Source organism: Myotis daubentonii, chromosome 4 (genome assembly GCF_963259705.1).
Source record: "Myotis daubentonii chromosome 4, mMyoDau2.1, whole genome shotgun sequence".
Taxonomy (NCBI): Eukaryota; Metazoa; Chordata; class Mammalia; order Chiroptera; family Vespertilionidae; genus Myotis; species Myotis daubentonii.
In genome coordinates this window covers 63,538,341-63,560,363 of record NC_081843.1, presented here as the reverse complement: position 1 = coordinate 63,560,363, position 22,023 = coordinate 63,538,341, and the positions used below count along the sequence as shown (strand labels likewise).

Below are 22,023 nucleotides of genomic sequence, written 5' to 3'. Positions count from 1 at the left end.
CACTCCCTGGATTTCAGTTACGTAAGATATCACTGTATTTTTCTTTTATGGGAGACACTGGTCTAATAACCTTGATTCATGTGTTAGATAAAATAAAATGACACAACTTATTTGGAACCAATTTATCCCCTTAAATTAAAAATAGCCCGTAAGATCTGAAAATATTTTAGTTAGTCTGCTTTTGACTGGAACTAAGCAGCTATAAGAAAAACATTAAAAATAACAATAGGTCACAACACACTGAATACCCTCCCTCTGCCACCTGACGCTTTTTGGTGCTAAAACATATGCTCTGCCACCTGCAGATAAAAGTCACACACTGAGAGTGTATATTCTGACGAGAATTACTGGTTTCAAGTATGCCTAGTGATTTTGGACAGTAGCACTTAAGAAACCTTCAATCTGGCAGTTTTTTTCACTGCACATTTTCTAAAGCAATCCTACAACTTAAAGTTGTACAAGTTTTAGGATCTGGCCTTTGTAAGAAAACAAAATGAAGTGAAATAAAAAGGATCCTAGGGTAGCGTTTTGATTCAACTGGATATATACATCAGGTATACCCCCCCACCCCCCCAGCCCATTTTGATGTCCCAATGACAAGGAAACAAAGGTCATTTGGATTTTTCTGGCAGAGTAAAATTACCTGTTGCAAGACCAAGACAACTTCTGTTCCTAAGCACACTGGACAATCTGTCATAGGAGTTAAAAATTATTGTTGCTCCATAAGGAATTTATTTTCCTATTTTTATATTTCCTTTACCTTTGCCTGCTTTTCTTTTTTATCTTATTCTGTATTTATGTATTTATTTATTTAATTTATGTATTTAATGTTTCGCCTTGTTCCAGAAAAGGTTGGTGGCTTACAAAAAGGACTCAGGCAGGACTTCCAGAAATGACAGGTGAAGAGGATGATAAATCCTCTCCCAAATACTAAAACAGTCAACAAAATTGTCAACCAGGTGAGCAGTGTAGAAATCAACTGAAAGCAAACATCACACTGAGAAGTGTTTTCATGAGAACCGCCGACTACGGCAGTGCAGCGGCAGCCTGTGGCTGGCAGCCTGCGGGCACAGCAGTGTCTCCAGGTGGGACTGGCTGTGCAGACCTGCAGCTTCACTGCTAGAGGACCTGACTTGATGTGGAGTAGGAGGAGAAAATCCTGTGCCCAATGGAGTTACCAGTAAATAAAGCAAAGTTGGAAACTAACCACAAAAACCTGCGGCCCTCCTACCCTGAGGTAGTGATCTCAGTTGGGATGCCTGGCAGGCCAGTGGACTAGCCAGAAATTTAACAGGGAGATCCTGGACATGAGAGAGCTACTGAGGGACTGGATGAACCCCTGGCACATCTTCCTGACTGGGAGGCTGAATGTGGGCACAGAAGTCCCAACAGAAAGTAAAAGCTTGAGGTAGGCTTGAAAAACTGGGTGAACTTAGAATATACTCTGCAACTCACACCCACATCCACCCACAAAGCCTCACTCCCTTGGGATGACTGAACAAAACTCTGACCCTTAAACTATGCAGGCAAAGGAGTGAACTCTAGAAAGTCAGACTAAAATAATAATTTTTTTAAAAAAGGAATAAAAAAAAAACCCCATACAGAAATATCAGCATGCACACATCCTGAAGGGGAGACAGACCTACAGATTAAGTCCAGGCAAGTTTCTTAAAACAAAACAAAAACAAATGAAAAACAGAAAAAAATATTAGCAACAACAACCCTCAAGGGGAAATTTCAGAATCTCAACTTACTCTCACCACTCCTAATCAACACTACAGTTTACAGACAGTGGAGTAAGGCAGGAAAAGAAACTAATGGCGTGCATACTAAAAAGAAAGTTCATAGATGACATGGTTCTATATGTAGGAAATCCTAGATTTTACCAAAAAAATTCTAGAACTCTTAAACACATTTTAGCAAGCTCACAGAATAGAAAAATCCATATGCAAAAATGAATTTTAATTCTTTACACCAGTAATGAACAATTTGAAAATGAGTTAAGAAAAGAATGCCAGCCCTAGCTGGTTTGGCTCAGTGGATAGTTGGCCTGCATACCAAAGGGTCAAGGGCACGTACCTTGGTTGCAGGCTCCTCCTAGCCCAGGCCCTGGTCAGGGCTCATGCAGGAGGCAACCATTTGGTATGTCTCTCTCACATTGATGTTCCTCTCTCCCTCTCCCTCCCTTCCTTCAACTCTCTCTGAAAAGCAATGGAAAAAAATATCCTCAGGTGAGGATTAAAACAAAGCAAAGCAAAGCAAACAAACAAACAAAAAAACACTTTGTCTAAAAGATACCTGTAATAGCTGTAACATGCTGTTGAATATAATTGTTTCTTTAACAATATGATTACAAAACAGAGAATACAATTTAGTTAAAACATTTCTGCAAGGGTCCAGAAATGTCTAGTTATTGGCTATCTGGCTCCATTTATCCCAGTTTTATATGTGGCTACAAAAACCACTTGAACTCCTATTAGGTGGCATTTAGTTTAACAAATTTATTTTATTTAAAACGAGGTCACCTTTATTTACCACGTGGCCAAGTTTGGCCAATGGAACTGGCTGTGCTGCCCAGTGAATGCTCCCCAAATGCCTCGGAAATTGTGAAAGGCCTTAGATACCCATCTCTCCAAATCCACCTCTTTACAAGTAATTTTTAAGCTCACTGTCACCACAATATGAACTACACTGCAAAATATAAGCTTGTAGCATATTCATGTTATTCATGAGGGAATGACCTAGATTAAAAAAACCATAGTTAATCGTTAGTCTGAAGCATCCCCTCCCACTCCATTTTAATTCCACAGTGTTTACAATGTGTCCCTGGGGAGCATTAAGAGTCCACCCTTCAGAATTTTTTCGGGGCATGAAATTTCAGGTAAAATTGCTGGTGCAGAGGCCTAGCAATACAGGGTATGGCTTATGGCTCCATATATTGTTCTGGAACCCTTACTCAGGAGAATATTCCCACTGGGGTTTTCCCAGAAAATATGACGTGGAGGAGATAGCCTTGATAAGCACATTAGTCAATCTTGATGGTTCTCTACCCCATTAGTCACATCGCCACACCAGAGTTACACCAACTGCAGACAGTAAAATCATCTTAACATATTAATTTCCCATATGACACATCTGATTCCTGCATTATAGAGCCTCAGTTTTAAATAAAGTTAGACTATTGCCTATATGATCACAATATTCCATTTAACTATAAAGAAATTCCATGCTCCCCTTAATGAATTTTTACTATCTATAAAAGCGAACCAAGAGGATTTTACTCTACTTATATAAATATTGCAATCACGTTTGTTTACTCTGAAAAATGAAAGAGTGAAAAGTGTATGAGTACACTTGAATTTCTTAAATATATGTGTAATCAAAAGAGAATTTTAGTGAAAAGTACAAATGTGAGGACAGCAAAAAGAAAAAAGTAGTAAATGTCCAGCACTTACAGATAAAACTGAAGCAAAAACTATAGCTAAAAAATTGTTTTGAAAGCATCTTTAAGTCTTTTGAATTCACGTAGAGTTTACCACTAATATAGAACTGCATTCTGCTGCAATCCCCTTAAGTCATCTTGTTAAATTTTGTCACAACATGTGTTACTGTAGTTCTACACTTACCTTTGCACTTTGTAGTGAGCAGCAGAGCAACATAATTAACCACTGCTAGGTAGTGTTTACGTTAGTTCTCAAAAGGTTAAGAAGCTGATTATAGCTAAAATCAGCTTTGCCTGAGGCTTCAGGGGCTCTGTGTAATCAAATTAGACAAGCAGGGCACAGTGTCACCTAACACAAACCAGTGGCACTTTCTTCTTTGCTTTGACCCTTTCCCCCTTTTTTATTAGGGGAACAACTCATGCTTTGTGCTTTTACCAGATAATTTTAAAAGACTTGTTTCTAATAAATTTTGCATGCAATCTCATAAGATGCCCACCTGTTTAAAAGTAATGAGAACAAGTAGAAAAATCTTTGGAAAACATTTTTGAAAAAAATCCTGCTTGTTAAAAAAGAAATCTACATTTAGAGAGATTGCAATGTTTTTGAAAGTATTTTCTGAAAAGGCAGATGACAACATGACCACGTGTACATGATTTTCCAGACATTTCCTGGCTTTAGACAGACTGCTGGTTTTGCTCTGCAGTACATACACCACACAATGGTTTATCTGCTCCCAGAAGTGCACAGAGAACTCCATAAACCTGATAGATAAGGCATTAGCACTTCTATGAAACCATGGGCAACCCATTCTACTGAGTTATAGCTCATCCTTTCTTTAGCTCTACTCTTTGATGTCAGGCAGGGTGAACTGTGTAATGGACACATTCAAGGAAGTTTTAATAAGGTGAGGAGAGAAGAGCAAACCAGCCCACTTTAGAAACTCCCTTTCCACAGGTTCTATATTTAAATGCAATAACAGTATCAGTCAAATCTAAATCTTGCTACCTCTGAGCCTAAAAGGAACAAAAGCACTAAACACTAAAGAGGTATTTTTAAAAAAATCTATGGCAAATTTAAATAAAAATCTAGAATCTCTTAACAAAATTTATGAATCATTATTAAAATAATAGGTAACATTTGTTACATCTTTATCTTCCTACATTTGACTTTGAATTTTTGGTTCCAATTTGACATAGTTATTACTTTGCTTGAAATACAGAAATGAAATGAATATAAACATCCCACAAATGAGTGATCAGGAGAAAATGAGTTTTGCTAATGATTTATTCTGGGCAATAAAATCAAAACTTGTTATTTTAATTGATTAAGTCATAAAGAGTTCCTGGAGAAGTCAGATCTTGCTATTTGCACAGTCAGACAATTTCTGCTAATCCAGCAGTACTTAACAAATTCACATGTGGTTAGCTTGTCTTGCCATAGCTGTATATCACATTTCTGTGCTGCAAGCTGTGCAAAAAAAAATCAATATGCCAAGTTTAACAAAAGGACAGGAAACATGATGTTCTCCTATATTTTCAATGAACCTCAAATGACTCTGCTGTTCATACTCAGTACAATTTATGGCAGAGAAATGTATTCTTCAATGAAAAAACCCCACAATGGAATGAATTATATAAATTCAGAACTGAAGTTCTGCCTTATTCCATAATAACAATTTATTTAGAAGATTCTGACATTCTGATTCAATGTGCACAGTACACTCAGCCATTCACAAGGCATATTTTTTTTTGATGAAGGTTAAAGTATATTCTTTAGAACAAAGAAAGATATACTGTTCTATTTATGGTAACACTTTGATATATGTATTTAATTTGGGTTTTGGAGACCTTTTCAAATGTCTCTTTTCACATGTGAAACCTAGGGCGAGATGGTATCTATTAAGCAAATGCTTTCAATTCTAACATGAAGAAAAAAAAATCCCCAGTGGATCCTAAGCTACTGCATTGGTTAATTGCCTCTAGATTTTTATATATTCTTTTACTGCTGCAGAAGAACATTAGGTGTGGAAGTAGATTAGGATGAAAATGTTAAGAATGAGGTAGGAGTGGTCATGACCAATAGGTCATCACAGAGCGGTGCCACTCCTGCCTTCTCAACTCAGCGATGTGGAACTAAGTGTGCCAAAACAACCAGTAAGTTGGACTTCAGCCAAAGGATTCAGAACTGTTCCCCCCCCGCCACCTCCACCCCCCTACTAAAGTAAAAAGAGAATTGGCATTCGGAATCTTCCAAAGGGCCATACATATAGGAAAATAAGAAAGCAAAGGTGTCCACATATACAGGGGAATTCACTTAAACATATGGAAAATTCTTTAGGAATTTTTCTCCATTCCAATGAGCAACAGTAAATGGATTAATGGCAATTAGCTGGGGAGAGCATGTCAGTAATCAGTGTTGAAGGTTTACTAGTAAACTGATACAAAAAAACTCAGAATCACACTTATGTTAACACAGTAACAGAAATTATTTATAGGACAATTTTCATTTATAGATTATTATACCATTTAAAAGAGGATGGGCATAAAGTCCCCAATTAGAAAATAAGTATTTAATGATTTTAAGTGTTGAATAATATTAGTGCTGCTATAAATGATCATTTCAGTATAATTTATATTTCAAAATAGAGGATACAACATGGCTCAGAATAGTGATAAGAAGTTTTTGTATGGATATTCAGAAACCTAAAATACCAGGGCTTGGAAAAATAATATACCAAGCGATACAAGTAGTAATGAGATGTGTATTAAAGTAGACTCTTTAAAGTCTGCTACCTCAATTAATGGTCACATATAAATCCCAGTTAGTTGTATGGCCCTAGTATATAATCTATACTCAGGAAATGAGTTAACATGTTTGGAAAATGCTTAATTGCTTTAAAAACAACAACAACAAAAGGGTCTATCCATTTTACTTCTGGCGAGTGGTTTATTACTTACAAAACCTGCCTAAACATGTTACTGAGTTTATGCATAAGTGGCAATGCAAATTATTTTTCATCTTTATAGATTTTATATTTTCTAACTTCTCATGTCTCTAAAGGCTCTTTGGTAGTAATGCTTTCCTCATCACTGGAAAACATCTATTAATGAGATTTCTCTATCACTTTATTGCCAATAAATCAAATCTAAAGATTCACTTCCGAAGTCAATTCCTGGTCTCTGTTCTCGAGGCAACACTGCCATTTCAGTCTTGTGTCTTCTTTAGACGTGGCTTATTTCTTTACACTCTCACATGGAGCACTATGTATTTAATTTAGGATTTGGAGACCTTTTCAAATGTCTCTTTTAACATGTGAAACTTAGGGCGAGATGGTATCTATTAAGCAAATGCTTTAAATTCTAACACCAAGAAAAAAAGATCCCAGTGGATCCTGAGCTACTGCATGGTTAATTGCCTCTAGATTTTTACATATTCTTTTTTTAAAAAAATTCTTTATTAGTTAAGGTATTACAAATGTGTCCTCATCCCCCCCCATTAAACCCCCATTCTTCCCCCGCCCCCCACTCATGCTCTCATCCCCCTGTTGTCCATGTCCATTGGTTTGGCTTATATGCATGCATACAAGTCCTTTGGTTGATCTCTTCTCCTTGCCCCCTCCCTCCCCTACTTTCCCTCTGGGGATTAATAGTCTGATCAATTTTTACATATTCTTTTACTGCTGAAGAACATTATGTGTAGAAGTAGATTAGGATGAAAATGTTAAGAATGAGGTAGCACTACTTTCTCTAGCACTACTTCATTTGTCCAGTGTTGCTGATATCCTTCTTATCCTTCACAGGAGACTTTCCTATAATTTTTACACACCTCAAAATGTTGGGATCTTCACAAAATTATCCTTAGTTTTCTACCACAACTCTTATCTATAGGCCAGAATAACTAGCTGCTGCAAGCTAAAACATTTGGTGTGTTTGAATTCTTAGGTCATGCAGTGCATATTTAATTTGGTTTGAATTAGGGCTTTTGAAGAGAATCTCAGAGCTGGAAAAGATCATGGAAATCGCCCACCTAACTATCTAATATTTAAAATGATGTGTGGTCCAGAGAAGTTCACTAACTGGCCCAAAGCCACATATTGGTTAGCGACTCTTTCCAAACTCACATTGTACTCTTTAGTCTCTTGTAATTATTATGCTCCTCAAAACAGAACTGGGGAGAACCATCAATTAATACATAAATTTCCTACAGAACAAGTTTCTAATACTTTCAATGAACACCTTCCTTCAGCTTCTACTGTTAAGCCTAAATTGAGCCTTTTCAACATGACTCCTAGGTCTTTTCCTTTCACAATTCTTTCTGTCTTATCAGCTAAAAGATGTGTGCCAAGGCTAGCTTGTCCACAAGCTGCTGTGGCCACATTATTTCCTTGTAGAAATTGTTTAATTATCTTTCCCAACTGAAACTGAATTTCAAAATGTCCATCTACCTCCAATAAACTAAAATTTGAACTTACCATTTTTCTACCTGTTTTGTTCCCTTCCTATAAGCAACGCAGATAGATATAACATCCACTGGCTTCTATTTCTAGTGCTCTGAAAATCCATGTTGGCTCCCATTCTTTAACAAAGCTGCATTTCCCTTCCCTTATGTTTCCCTGGGGTTCCTTTCTCTCTCAACCTAGAGAAGATGTGCATCATTTTGTTCTTTACCCTTATCTAGTCAGGGACCATGCCTTTTACTTTTCAAACATCTACAAGACACCATTGATGAATCTTTGTAAATTCCATCTAATTACTGAATGGCAGTCTATAGCCACATGCTATTGCCATCACTTAATCTTCAACTCTATTTCCTCATATTCTTTAATTTTAGAAACATAGAACCTTACAATTGAAATAGATATTAAAAGATTCTTGAGTATAATCCTTACCAAATGTAAGAATTACTCTTATCAGACTCTTGAAAAGTAGTCATTGAGTCTTTACTTAAATGCTTCAAAAGATAGAAAGCTCATTAGTTTACAACGCAGCCCATTCCACTTCTCAAACAATACAAAACAATACATCCTAGGGCATTATATTGAGCCCATTTAATTTCCATAATCAGAGTCTTTGTCATAAAGTAATCAGAACATCATATATGGTTCAGGGTTGAGAACAGCTACATCATTAAGTCTTCTGTGAGTCCTTTGGTGCTGCAACTTTAAGATATGGATGCTTTCTACTAGATTTCAAGAGCTGTTCCTCCCCACTGCCTTCCTGGTGGTACTGAATACCTACCATCAACTGTACAAAATTATTCAAGGGAAATAATTTCAAATTTTTATCTGGGCCATTAAAAGAAAAATGGAAAGCCTCCAGCTGACACTAGTTCTAGTTCTAGAGAAACTGGCTTCTGCATAACGTTTAGGACCTTGTGATCAGGAGCCTACTCAGTTATGAGTATATAGGGTAACCTCTGACTTTAATATATTAACTTTCATATTGCTAAAAACTATACATCCATGAAACTTTTACTAAAGAAAGTATGTGTTCAAGCAATTGTGATGTACAATCCATGTTTTACATTTCATTCCTTTTAACGTCATTGATTCTGGGGCAAATATTAGATTGACTTTTTAATTTGTCATTTTGTGATGCCTCATTAAAGTAGGTGTATACATAATCTTACCTACATGTGTATATTATACTTTTGAAATAAACACAATGAAGAACATTATATGTTCATAGTGAACACAGCCTAAGTGTGGTAAAAGGCATAATTTTGGGAAAAGTAAGTAAATAAATATGGTCTATTTTTAATGGTAAAATCTTGAAATTAAGCAAATATGCTAACTGCCTGGACTGGCTTAACTTTGAGGCTGGTTTAAGGATACTTTTAAATTTGATAGGTTTAGAAAAGGGGAAGGTGTGAGCAGAGGGGTGGAACCCAGTGAGGCAGCTCTGTAAGATGAACTGCTGGTAGGGTGAAGCGACTGGTTACAGTAATAGCTGAAAACCATAAGTGCTACAGGCTTTGAAGTCAGTTCAGCTTTGATGTCTTGCTCTCCTAGCTAATCATGAGATAGGATGAAAAAGGGAAAAAAAATAAGACTTTCCAATACTGTCCTTGGTGTCATTGCTCAGGAAATCCTAATATGAAAAAAGATCAGTGTCTGAGTGAACTCTTAAGTAGCACTGGTCTGCTCTTAATAAAAAGTTTTAAATCATTGATGCAATCATTAAAATTATTTGTTAGTTTGGGGCATGCATATGGATATGCAAAAACATTCTTAAATTTGTTATTAGAAAATGTCAGTAAATCAATAAGGAAAAACATATCAATGATGATTTGAGGTTGTCACTGTGCTCGAAGTATTACTTAGATCAGGTTATACAGATGGGCTTCTCAACCTTGAGGAACTTACCTGCTGAGGACAGATGACTGCCTGGAAACAGTCTTAGACATTAACTAGTACAAACCTGAAGTTCAGAGAAGCTGGCTTGCTTCGGAAACAAAAGATGAAACTGCCAAGTACATACATACATATATACACATACACATAAATTAAATGAATCACAACCAACAGACAGCATGTAGAAATAAAGGGATAAAAGCATCTTGTGAGTTGTTGGCTACAAGAAGGGAATTTCAAGCTTAGACAAAGCATTGTTTCTCTAACTTCAGTCATTTGTGTAACACCTTTATGCATTTTTGCCATATGTACAAACTACCAGTACTATTAAAATATCCAGTATTTTGTTTATATCAACTAACTTTTTCTATTTGCATAGTCCTAAACAATAACATCCATTAAATGGGTTTCATGTATTATTCATCTTTTTCTAATACATATTAGAATAAACAAAGAACTACTAAAATAAAAAATAGATCACCCATGAACCACCAGTAGATGTATAAAACACTGACATGGAGGATTCAAGGAAAGACCATACCCTAATTATTTCTTGTGGCACTTATATGAGAACTATAATTTTAATGTATGTACTCATTAAGTATTTAGATGCCCATGTGTCCAGGGACCCAGGATAACTTGAATTTTACGTTTTCTTTTCCATCTTAAAACTTTGTTTAGTTATTAGAACCTGCCCCAGCTTGATTGATAGATAATAAGTAACCTATAGTTAAACATTTCTATCTATATATATAAAAAGCCAGCAACCGGAATGCCGTAATGACTGGTCGCTATGATGCCCACTGAGGCCAGCAAACCGGCCCAATGGGGGAGGGGGGTGTGGGGCCGGCTGGCCAACCTCCCACAGACCCACCCTCAATGGGCCTCCACCACCCCATCGGCTTGCAGTCATTCCCCTGAGCTGGCCCTGCCCCTGATTGCCCTTCCCACCCCAATAGGGGGTGGGGCTGGCCAGCCAACCTCCTGCAGCCCCTCCCCCTAACTGGTCCTGCCCCCAATGGGCCCTCACCACTCCACTGGCCCACGGCCCCTCTCCCCAGCCAGCTCTGCCCCCAAGTGGCCCCCCCCCTCTGATCATAGTCCCTCCCCCAGGCCACTGGCCCCTGATCGGCCCTCCCCACCCCATTCAAGGGCGGGGCCAGCCGGCCCACCGCCCATAGCCTCTCCCCATGGCTGGCCCCACCCCCGATCAGCCCCCCCCACCTTTATCGGCCCACATCCCCTCCCCCCCAACCGCCCCCCACACACCAATCAGGGGTAGGGCTGGCCGGCCAACCTCTCACGGCCCCTCCCCTGGATGCTGACCCCCAATCGGCCCCCCCTCACCCCATCTGGGAGCAGGGCCGGCTGGCCCACCTCCCACAGACCCTCCCCACAACCAGCCCGCCCCCCCCAACGGGAACGGGGCCTGCTGGCCAATCGCCTGCAGCCACTCCCCCCAGCCAGCCTGGCCCTGATCTGCCCCAATTGGGGCCAGACTGGCTGGATCCCACCCATGCACAAATTTGTACACTGGGCCTCTAGTAATATATATAATAGTAATAACAGTCTGAGACCACAGTAGTAACATAAAAAGTTGAAAGGGAAAAGTTTCCTTTGGCTCTTTTTTAATAGTGCTGTCTTGCTGCCTATTGCTCTAAAGGAAAAAGAAATGTTTGTAGCTCTTCTAGGTAGAAAGAAGCTATAGAAACAATTTTACAAATTTAATGACTTTAATGGGAAAAGGAAAAGAATGATTCAAGTTCTATGGCATTCCTCTTGTGTATGTGTTGGTATCATGTAATGAGATGATGAAGAATCCAAAGGCATATACTGGGAGAGAGGGGTTAACTATGTCTCATGGAAACAAATGTTATTTTCTATTAAATTCTTATCCTTTAAGTGCATTAGAGTTGACTGTAAACATAAACAAAAGCCACTGGTGGGCAATTAAATTTGAAGAAGTGGCCCATAAAAAGTGGAATATTCAGTATGTATTAGAATCAGTTATACAACATCTGATTTAATAGTTAGATATTAAGCATTCCTCTTATAATACATGTTAAATAGCCTCAACAAATCATTTTCTGTAATGTAGCAAAATGACAATTTCAATGTAGTCTAAAGCTGGTAGGACAAGAACATTAAAGCAAATTAATCTCTAATCTTTTATCTACACTAAAAGGTTGAAAATCTGCAGGCATTTTTAACAAGAACTTTAAAATGAATTTGCCATTCCCAAAGTCATCTCACTAGACAGGAAAGAGGAACTTGGCATGTGACCAATAAATTATGAGAGAGCAACACTTTGGGGTTAGAGGGCACTGATGACTTCAACAAATCTCACCAGCTAGGGCAGCAGATTAAGCCAGGGGATAGGATGCCCTACAACCTTAACCTGTTAATACCTTTAAATTCTTAAGAATGACCTCTAGTCTGCTCTTTCATATTAGTTGTTAGTTACACTAATTACAGCTTAACTGGTATTGTTGGTACCAGTTTCCCCCTCAGAAGACATGTAGAGAAAGGTTATCTCTAATAGCTTCAAATAACTTCAGCTAAATTCTGTTGTACACATTAGGAGCACTTACTTCCAGTTCTGAAAGGGTCTTTTAGAGACATCAAAGGAAAGACACTAAAAGCAATGTGTGTTTGTGGATTCTATAAAGCATTTCAGATAGGAAGCTGTAAAAATAAGAACAGTAACTTCTCTTGTGACTAGAACTTTAGAATAGTTTAAAACAAGGTAATTTATTTTTTATGTTTATTTTTAACAGATAAGGGCTGTGTGATTTCAAATATAAGGAGCTAGTTATATCTTAACCATGCAAGTGAAGTAAAAATACTTAGTCCATGAAATTCCCTCAAAATTTATGGTTTTTAGAAAGGAATAATGCAATTTCTATCATGATCTTTTAGAACCGTTTTAAGTTCAACATTTACACTGATGTTAACCTAACATTATATGGAATTGTGCAGAGATTCCTAGCCCATTTACAAAGATTCAAATACCATCTGTGAAGTTGCAGTAAATTATTCTGTAACATTAATCTTTAAACCAGGCACTAAATCAGAACAGAAACATACCAAAGAGATTTAAAAAGCAAGGGAGTCAACTGAATTATTGAGATTAATGTAAATAGTTTTACATATAACAGTTTACAGGTTCTCAATATTGCACTATATTCACTTTGAATGAAACACATAAAATTACATCTTAAAAATAAATTACTAATATCTAAGTGATACCAGTATCAAAGATCTGTGAAAATGATGACTGAAGGGTGTTGTCAATCTACACATGAGTTAAGAAATACAATGACAAAATTTTGAATATATAAAATAGATACAATAGAAAGTAACTATTAATGTTAAAAAATAAACTTTACTTTACAAAAGAATATCTTTAAACCAAACCTTTTGTTCTTACAGGATGCTGACCAACAGAATTTTGACTTAAATGAAACTTTTTTTTTTTTTTGGGAAAATGAAGACAGATCATTAGAGTATGTGTTATCAAATCCAAAATGCTATTAATTTTCAGATTCTTCATTACCCATCACTTAAAAAGAAAAAAAACATTGCCAATTTAGCTATGACGTAATGTTTTCTTATCACATTGATTGCAAGATATATTCAAATTTTAGGTAGTTAAAATTATATCTTGTAATCAATGAAATGCAATATTTTATTATACATAGACTTGTCTATCAATATATTTAATGAATAAAGTGTTTTTGTGAGAGCAATCCAATTGTGAAATATAGTCACTGGGTGATATAAAATAAGTTTATTGTATATAAAACACTGAGAGGACATGGACCATCTATTTTCTATCTTCTCTGAGGATAGAAAAGGAGGAAGAACAGCTAATACATTACTGATTTCAGTTTGCTTGTCTAATTTATTGATTAACTAATGTCCTCACTTCATCACACTAAGGATTTATGGTAAACTAGAGGCCTGGTGCACGAAATTCGTGCTGGGGGGTGGTGGTGGTGGGGAGAGGTGTGTGTCCTTCAGCCCAGCATGCACCCTCTCCAATCTGGGACCCATTGGAGGATGTCCAACTACTGGTTTAGGCCCAATCCTGGGATTGGACTTCTCACAATCCGGGGCCAGTGGCTCCAAACCGCTTGCCTGCATACCTGCCTGATTGCCCCTAACCGCTTCTGCCTGACAGCCTGATCGCCCCCTAACCGCTTTCCTGATAGCCTGATTGATGCCTAACTTCCCTCCCCTGCTGGACTGATCACCCCCAACTGCCCTCCCCTGCCAGCCTGATCGCCCACAACTGCCCTCCCCTACTGGACCCACCTCTGCTGTGCGTGTGGCCATCTTGTGACGACGTTAGGGCATGATGCGTGAGGCCATGACAACCACCTAGGCCAGTGGTCGGCAAACTGCGGCTCGCGAGCCACTTGCGGCTCTTTGGCCCCTTGAGTGTGGCTCTTCCACAAAATACTGACTTCTGCGCATGGGCCACGAAGTTTCAATTGCACTGTATGTGTGCGCCCGCACGTGGTATTTTGTGGAAGAGCCACACTCAAGAGGCCAAAGAGCTGCGTGTGGCTCGTGAGCCGCGGTTTGCTGACCACTGACCTAGGCTATTAATAGTATAGATAAGAAGATAATATACAATAAAATAATTAAGGAAATAAAAAGGAAACTTGAACTGGGGAAAAAAACAGATTGTAAGAACCTATGTTATTTTGATTACATATAGAAATGATTTATAAATAACAAAATAGGCCCTAGATTTTAATTTTTCACTGTTATTTTAAAAAGGTAAAACATAATATATTTATCTGTGAGAGTTGCGGGACACTTTTGCCTTAAGTATAGGATCCTGTTAATTCCAAAGAATTCCTATGAAACAGAATATTAGAATCTACTATTAAGTGTTGAAAGATAGATAACCAAATGAAAGTATGGTCGAGAGAAATTAATTACTGGGGAGAAAAATAACCCCAAAATATCAGTAACTCTCTTGCAAAGATTAATTTGGTTGTACCAATAGATAAAGTAGGATTAATATGAAGACTAGTGGACAAAGTCTGTGTATGTTCAAATGTTAAAACTGGTCTATGGAACAGATGCTACTAAACTATCTCAGGATGTGGGTAAATGAGTGAGCACCATCCCAGTGGAAGGTGCTAACTGGAATGAATATGACTGCAAGCAGGTTCTCCACAAAGTAGGTTTCACTCAGGCTCTATACAATAATCAGTAAACATAGCCAAAAACGATCTAAGGAACTGTGTGAACATTTAGATGCATTTCAGCATCGTGAACTCGAATAACAGTCTACTGATGGATCAGTTCAAGTGTTTAAAATGTAGGACCTTCTTGTATTTAGTCATCCCACATTTTCTGATCTCTCTGTATGCTTGTGGCATATACATTAAGTTTTCAAAGAAACCAGAGAAACTGACACAAGAACAACTGTGGTGGACATGTCCAAAAACCCTTCTCTGAGGAAGGACTCCTCCACAACGCACATAGTCCTTGTTGTGCTAGCAATTACACTGCCACACTCCAGCCCCAACCCGCATTGATATGGCTGGCCCAGCACAGCCTTTTAATCTCTCTGGTTTCAGTGATTAGTTTAGGGATCATCACTGTACCAAAGCAGGGCCGACCAGAGTTTTCACTAAGATTCTCATTCGATGCTAGAGCTTTTTCTGTGGGATGATGCTGAATAGAAGATGCTGCAACTGCTTGTAGCTACCCTTCCTTCCTAAATGCAAGAAAGAAAGAATCAGGCCAGTAGGCAAGCAAAATAAAGGAGATGAAGGGAAAGAAAGTCTTGATGACAGAGTTTGAGCCACAATATCTAGTAGTACCAGTAGTTTACCCATTTACATGAATAAATTACTTCTGTTAGAAGCTTGAATTGGACTTATGTAAATTACAATGAAAAGAGTTTGTATAGTAATTGAAACAAGTAGATTGTATTCTACTCTTCGACTTTTAAAAAACGTGAGACTGATATCCATGTATGCATATCTGAATCTATAAAATAATTGTACAGTGGTGGCATTTTTTAATGTTAATGTGTGTTTAAAGGCAAGAAGTTTCTGGATTATCCACGTAAGTGATACAGATAACTAAAAAAGGGTAGGTAATCGAAAGTAATTTGTACTCAGTTTTCTAATACTTAAAATAATGAAAAGAGGAGGGGAGTGGGAGGAAAGAAGGCATTTATCCTTCTGATTATGCTTTCCTAGGCACAATTAAAAGTGGTTTGCACTTGTTGAGAACACAGGAGTTTGGTATGCGGGGAGAGGGGCAAAGGGGCACAGAAATGTACTAGTACCTGAAGAAAAGTGGCCCAAGGTCACAGTGGTGCTGCAGACAGTGCCATGAATAAACAGGCCACTCATCAACAATTGGGAGCTAGGAATAGCTATTTCTCTTGGGCAAGACAGCATAAGTCATAATAAATGATTTTCCAGAATGCATTTTCATAAACTATAACATTTAAACCACTTTAAGAACTGACAGGAAAATAACTGTCACCTAGCATTAAGAGTTGGATGAGCTATATTCCACCTCAAGTTGAATTATAAAGAACTCTAATAACAATATCTCTGTGTTCTCAGAATAATTACCTACCCCCCACTTCCTAAATATCCTTATTACAACCTCAAATAGTAACTTTTAAGGAACCTTAAGTTAGGCTATGTACCTTTTGGCTATTCTCTGTTGGTGCTAAGGGTCTGAGAAGGCACTTGACCATTGGAATGCATCAAATGTGAGTCTGCTACTATAAGCAGACTTCTCACAGTTATTCACCTAACAACTGTTTCATTATATATACTTTGGGGATCTCCAGAAATAATATATATTAGTAAGAAATAGATCTATTAGTACTGGATCCTAATAGACTTTTTGGCCAGCCTTCAAAACAAAATTAGTCTACTGAAATAACTTATGCTAAAAAGTGTCACTCAGTAATTAAAGACAAAGCATGCATGTCAAGACTCATGAATTTATTGATGGCTTCTGACACTGGTGAGTTTGCATGCTTTGGGAAAAAATTAACCTTCAAATTTTACATTGATACTAAGGACTCATTATAGAAGGTTTGTAAGGATTACCATATGTGTTAAAGCATTTCAATATTCATGGACGTAAGCAACATTGAACTTAATAACAACCAAAGAGCACAGGTTTTTAATTTTGCAAAAAAGAGCATTCATTACTAAGCACTACATTGTTCTTTATGCCTAAGTAATTTTCAATAATTCTTATGGTTTTTTTTTTGTTGTTGTTGTTCTTGGACTGACTCTGTACAGGACTATTTTAGTCATTCCTATTTACCATGAGAATAAAACAGATGAAGTAATTATTTGTCTACAGTCACTTGTTTGATACACAATATACTGATATCTATTCTCCCTTGAGCATCATGTTAAGCACTCTCTTGCGTAGTGAGCTGTGGGCAGAGACAGCATGACAGAGGCAGAGACAACGAGCTTTCTAATCAGACGTTATTTTTTATAATCAGAGTCAACTAGGCTACTACTTAAGATGTCTTTGGTGCCTGATGGTTTTTTCAATTACCAAACCCTTCCCAGGGTTTCTGATGATACTGTAATAAACTTAAAGGAATTTATTAACAACTTTTTATCAAAAGCCTGGTGGAGACAAGTGACTCTTGAGAAGAACAGGCCTGTGGATTTGCTAACCATGAACAACATTAGATTTGCTGACTAGCAGTGCCAAGGCAAACCATCAGGAAGAGTTATGCCAGTACAAGATTATTTTAATTCCTTAGATCTTACTATTAAAACTTAGGCTGTCATAAGTCAATATAAGAACCAGCCACATGAAGAATGATTTTGTGCCCTAAATGACAACAATAACATCAACAAAAGTATTACAATTAAATGATCTATTGGGTTGTTCAATGTTTCTTTAAGATTGACATATTAATTTTTACACTTAATGGTAAGAAGATACTTCTTCTAATGCATTTTGTAAGACTCATGTAATTATGTTCATGTACTGAGAACTATAACTTTTTTGCTGTGACTGTCAGGATTTTAACCACCACATTCAACTCTCAATTGAAGTAACTAATCGCAGCCCGATTTTCACTCGAAACATACTCCTTTCACTTTTCCTTCTATTACTGACTTTGGGTCTTTCCTCTCTCTCTTCTCACACCCTCAACTTAACTCCTAGCTATATTTCAAGTACAGTGGGGCCCTGACTTACGAGTTTAATTCGTTCGGAGACCGAGCTCGTTAAGGAGCTCGTTAAGGAGCTCGTTAATTCAAATTATTCTATCAACTCAATGCAAAAAATCTGCCGAGAGACAGCTGGTATCTCAAAAAACTCGTCAGTCGGGACACTTGTAAGTCAAGGCCCCACTGTATTAGCTCAAGTTGTCCCTGCTCTTAAGATTTTTCCCAGACATGCCTCACGGAATCATGTGCTTCTTCCTCTGTATTGTTCTCCTGCCTATTCCTTGAACACTGGCGACTTGATGGGGTGACCCCTATTTTCTCACTTCTTTCCTCTAACCTATGTATTCTTTGTTAGTTCAGAATCTTCAGTGCCTATCCCTTAACCAGTGCTTAGTACACATTCAATCACTGAGAGGGTAGAGAGGTCTAACTCTGCTGCTTGCTAGAAAGTGAGAACATAGAACCTGGAGGAAGAGGAGGAGTTGGTTTGAGGCCACAGCAATGATGTCTGGGAGATGGTCAAAAGCTGCTATGCTGGGCATTATTATTTTTCTGCCATGTTCTGGCGTATTACCTTCGATCTACATGGCTCATATTTTGCATAATGTATTTAAAATATGAACATTAATATATATATGTGCTCATGTTTTGTTGTTTTAAATCCTCACCTGAGGATATGTTTTTATTGATTTTAGAGAGACAGGAGGGGGAGAGAGAGAAACCTTGATGTGAGAAACATCAATTGGTTGCCTCTTGCATGCACCCTGACAGGGGATCAAACCCCCAACCCAGATATGTGCCCTAGCTAGGTATTCAATCCACAACATTTTGGTGCACAGGACAACACTCCATCAAACTGAGCCACCAGGCCAGGGTTATATGTGCACATAATCTTGAATAACAAATGAGAAACCAAACCACTGCTCTATTTATACTTTCAAAATTTAATAATATTTACAAGAATATTAGTAGTATAAGAATACATGTAGTCAGTCCTAGCTGGTTTGGCTCAGTTGATAGAGCGTCAGCCTGTGGACTGAGGGTCCAGGTTCCATTCTGGTCAAGGGCACATGCCCGGGTTGTAGGCTCGATCCCCAGTAGGGGGCGTGCAGGAGGCAGCCGATCAATGATTCTCATCATTGATGTTTCTATCCCCCCCCCCCCGCTTCCTCTCTGAAATCAATAAAAATATATTTAAAAAAAGAAACAGAATACTAGTATGTGTAGTCAGATAATATAATTAAATGTATATGTATATTTGTGTTTAGGACAGATGGAGTTTTATAGGTGAGTCGATAAATGCATATGGAGGTAAACATGCTAAAGATTTATAAGATGTTCCACTGAATAAATAAAATCATTACTGTCCTCATTAAAACAATGATAGAAAAATCTATACTTGCTTTTTAGTAGAAAGTCTTTGGTATTTCATTTATGTGTGGTTTTATTTCAACTGCAGTATCACTGGATCAACTGTGAGAAAATATTTAAATCTCACAAATTCAAGCACCTTCTGTTTCCTAAATGTTCACATGTTGTATATATGTGCACAGAGAATGTTCACCAAATAAATTGTTTACTGACTAATGCAAGAAACTCAGTTTAAAAATAAAAATGATAATTTTTTTTATGAAGTGTGCCATTTCTGGAAACTCAAATAAAAAGGATGAGGATTATTTCTCTTTTCATTTAAAAGCATAACATTTTTGTTAGTATTTTACTTAAAATTTCTTGGCCCAGAAGACAAAAATTTATGGCTTTAGATTAACTACTTTAATGACGTGACACAGAAGGAGCAAAACATTCTTTTCTACCTGTGGTGTTGGGGTGATTGCCTTTTCAGGAGAGAAAAGAACAACAGATAAATCTTTGTTTGGTAGGCCTATTCCCACCTCTCCTCTTTAGTTTAACTCTCAAAGGTAATATATATTTAGTGAGCAGACAGGTGCCATAAAAGTACGTCTGAAATGAGGTAACCATTTATAATATTTGCATGCATTTAAAGACTCATTATTACAGGAAAAAATGATTTACATTTCATATACTAAGCAAACGTACTAGGTGTCTACTTAGGTTTAGCAATTTCTTAAAACTACCTATGAAAACAATCAGTGTCTAAACACTTGCTATTAGCTGTTGCAGATCTGCTTTTCATAAATATAACCCAATCACAATAAATTAAAGGCAAGTCACTTGACTGTCTGGTCATATTAGCTGGATGAAATTCGTGGCTGACAATGCTGAACAGAAAGTGACAGAGTTTTCTCAACCGGTTTACATATCAATTTTTCTGGGGAAAGCAGGAATATTATCTTTATCAAAATATCTAAAATTTTCTTCCTAAGACAATTCCTCTGAATCTCACTGATGAGAGTTCAATTGTTCTACTCTTAAAATAGATAGAAATAAGTAGGCACTGAAATTCTTCAACCCATAAAATTATTGGTTGGGAGGTAAAAATGTTATTTTTCTTGAAGTTGTCCAACCCTGGAGTGGGGACATTACCTATGTGAGTGCCTAGAGACAAGATGCAGATGTGGGGCTGCTTAACTCTATAGCTAATGTCCTTTCCTTCCCATCACAACTCCTCCTTTACATATATTCACTTTTTGTACAAAAAAAGAAACAAGTCTCTCTCTGCCTTCCTATGCCACCCCACCCCCGATCCCCAACGCACATCCACATTTTCCTTATATCAGGAGTGGTAGGTTTATTAATTGAATTGTGTCCCTGCTCCTCCAGTGAGTGTGTGTGTGTGTGTGTGTGTGTGTGTGTGTGTGTGTGAGAGAGAGAGAGAGAGAGAGAGAGAGAGAGAGAGAGAGAATAGTCATAACCTCCCAGCACCTCAGAATGTAACCTTATTTATAGATAGGTTCTTAACATAGGTAATCAAGTTAAAGAAAGGCATTAGAGTGGGCCCTAATCCAATGACTGGTGTCCTTATAAAGGGGAAAATTTGGACACAGTGATATGCACAGCAGGGAGGCAATGTAAAGAGACAACAGAAGATGGTCATCAACAAAGGAGGAGAGAGGCTTGGAACAGATCCTTCCCTCACAGCCCTCAGAAAGAACTAACACTTGATCTTGGACTGTGAGTCTCCAGAACTGTGAGACAAAAAGTTTCTGTTCTTTAAATGGCCCAATCTGTGGTACTTTGTAATGGAAGCCCTAGTAAACTAATATAGTAGGTTTTGGACATAAAAACTATAATGAGTGGGCATTCAGTGAAGAAATAGCATGAATAAAGGCAGGACTGAGCTTGCATTTGGGAGAGACAATTGAGACCACAGCAGATGAGAAAGGAAAGATTAAGTGGGAGTCACTGTAGGAGGACTAGTGTCACCCGACTCTGTAGACTTCCTTCCTATAATCTGTATTCTCGTAGCCTCCATGTTCAATCTGTGGTTTTGTTCTTATTCATGGAGACTCATTCAATTATAGGCTGGAAACAAATTCAGAGATCATTCCTTTAAATTACATAATGCTGTACAGGTTTTCACAAATCTTTATCTAAAACCCTCATCATATGTTCCCTTACAAAGTGGTCATTTGTCCTAGTATGCATTTATTAATATACTAGATGCATTTATTAATATACCACTGGCTCCTAACCGCTCGCCTGCCTGCCTGTCTGATCACCCTAACCACTTTGTCTGCCTGCCTGATTGCCCCTAACCCCTCTGTCCGCCTGCTTGATCACCCCTAACCAAGAGCCTGCCTGCCTGATCATACCTAACACACACTGGAGGAGCAGGGACACATTTTTTTGCCCCTAACTGCCTCTGCCTGCCTGCCTGATTGCCTCTAACCGCTCATCTGCCTGCCTGATCGCACCTAACTGCTCACCTGCCTGCCTGATCACCCCTAAACACTCGCCTGCCTGATCGCCCCTGCCTGTCTGCCTGATCGCCCCTAACTGCTTGCCTGCCTGCCTGATCACCCCTAACCACTCTGCCTGCCTGCCTGAAGCCCCTAACTGCTCGCCTGCCTGCCTGATCGCCCTAACCGCTTGCTTGCCTGCCTGATCG

At 38.1% G+C, this 22,023-nt stretch overlaps 1 protein-coding gene across 7 annotated transcripts in view; it reads right to left on the bottom strand.

The window, feature by feature from the left end:
* ARB2A (ARB2 cotranscriptional regulator A) overlaps window positions 1-22,023 on the bottom strand; it is a 381,447-nt gene that overhangs the window by 73,036 nt on the left and 286,388 nt on the right. The window lies entirely within an intron of this gene.